Here is a 2027-nt window from a genome sequence, read left to right as displayed (position 1 = left end):
TACATGGCAGGCCAAGATCAACGCGCAGTGTATTAAAATTCGGACAGGACGTTAAAATGTGGCGTACCGTCAGCAATTGCCCACATGGGCAGAAAGGTACCGGTGCAGCCGTCAGCAGATGATGATGGGTGAACCGGCAGTGTCCAATTCGTAACCGGGCCAAAACGACCTCCTCCCGCCGATAAGGGCGTGAAGAGGTCGTCCATGCCGTGGGAAGAGGTTTCAAGGCCCGAAGCTTGTTGTCAGTAAGTGTAGCCCAATCGGCATGCCACAGCGATAAAATGCGCTGACAAATGACCCTGCTACAATCAGATGAAGGGACACAACAAGAAGCTGTCCGAGGCTGGAGGACCGCAGCCTTCGCCGCAGCGTCTGCAGCTTCGTTCCCAGGGATACCGACATGGCCAGGAACCCACATAAAGGTAACCGGAGAACCGTCGTCCGCCAGCTGCTGAAGAGAGCATTGGATCCGGTGCACGGAAGGGTGAACCGGATACGGATCACTGAGGCTCTGGATGGCGCTCAGGGAATGAGAGCAGATGACATAAGCAGAATGTCGGTGGCGGCGGATGTGAAGAACAGCCTAATAGAGGGCAAATAGCTCAGCTGTGAAGACCGAACAATGGCCATGGATCAGGAATTTGAAACTGTGTGCCCCGACAATAAAAGAACACCCGACACCGTCATTGGTCTTAGAGCCATCTGTATAAATGAAGTTCATATTAATGAACTTCGAACGAAGTTCAACAAACCGGGAGCGGTATACCGAAGCTGGGGTAACATCCTTTGGGAGCGAGCTGAGGTCAAGGTGAACGCGAACCTGAGCCTGGAGCCCAGGTGGCGTTTGGCTCTCGCCCACTCGAAAGGTGGCAAGGAGTGAAAAATCAAGGTGCTGAAGGAGGCGACGAAAGCGAACTCCAGGGGATAGCAGGTCAGATACGTACAACCCGTACTGACGGTCGAGACAGTTGTCAAAAAAGGAACGATAAGACGGGTCCAGAATGAGATTTTCACTCTGCAGCGGAGTGTGCGCTAAGCCATGTCTCCGCAATATCCTTTCTTTCAGGAGTGCTAGTTATGCAAGGTTCGCAGGAGAGCTTCTGTAAAGTTTGGAAGGTAGGAGACGAGGTACTGGCAGAAATAAAGCTGTGAGTACCGGGCGTGAGTCGTGCTTCGGTAGCTCAGTTGGTAGAGCACTTGCCCGCGAAAGGCAAAGGTCCCGAGTTCGAGTCTCGGTCGAGCACACAGTTTTAATCTGCCAGGAAGTTTAATAAGACGGGTGGTCGCGCATTGACAATAGCCGACAGGCATACCGACAAAGCAGTATATCGCGCCGGTAGGTTAGTGGCAATTCACCGGCTTCAGCATGAAGATTCTCGACGGGACTAGTATAGAACGCTCCGACCGCAAGACGTAACCACCGATGTTGTATAGAGTTGAGGCGGCGTAAGATGGACGGCCGTGCAGAGGAGTATACTAAGCTCCCATAATCCAGCTTTGAGCGGACGATCGACCGATATAGGCGAAGTAGGACGGTTCGAGCCACTCCCCACGACATACCGCTGAGAACACGGAGGACATTTAGAGAACGGGTACAACGGGCAGCCAAATATGACACATGTGGAGACCAGCTAAGTTTAGTGTCAAATGTAAGAGCTAAAAATGTTGTCTCCACGAATGGGAGAGCAACGGGATCGAGTCGTAAGGACGGTGGCAGAAACACTTTGTAGCGCCAGACGTTAATACAGGCCGTCTTCTCGGCAGAAAAACGGAAGCCATTGGCGACACGCCAGGAGTAAAGACGGTCAAGACAACGCTGAAGACAGCGCTCCAGGAAACATGTACGCAGCGCGCTGCAATAGATGGCAAAATCGTCCACGAAAGGGAGCCTGATACATCAGCTGGGAGGCAATCTGTGGTGTCACCGCCAGACACCACACTTGCTAGGTGGTAGCTTTAAATCGGCCGCGGTCCATTACTACATGTCGGACCCGCGTGTCGCCACTTCAGTGATCGCAGACCGAGCG

The 2027-nt window shown here is 52.9% G+C and overlaps 1 non-coding gene across 1 annotated transcript; it reads left to right on the top strand.

Annotated features, from left to right (window-relative positions):
• Nucleotides 1-1169: 1169 nt before the first annotated feature.
• On the top strand, nucleotides 1170-1244 carry Trnas-cga. The gene has a single exon. It is a non-coding gene; the product is annotated as a tRNA-Ser (tRNA).
• Nucleotides 1245-2027: the final 783 nt, after the last annotated feature.

This window comes from Schistocerca piceifrons, chromosome 5 (assembly GCF_021461385.2).
Source record: "Schistocerca piceifrons isolate TAMUIC-IGC-003096 chromosome 5, iqSchPice1.1, whole genome shotgun sequence".
In the NCBI taxonomy this organism is placed as follows: Eukaryota; Metazoa; Arthropoda; class Insecta; order Orthoptera; family Acrididae; genus Schistocerca; species Schistocerca piceifrons.
This window is presented reverse-complemented; position numbering and strand designations above follow the sequence as displayed.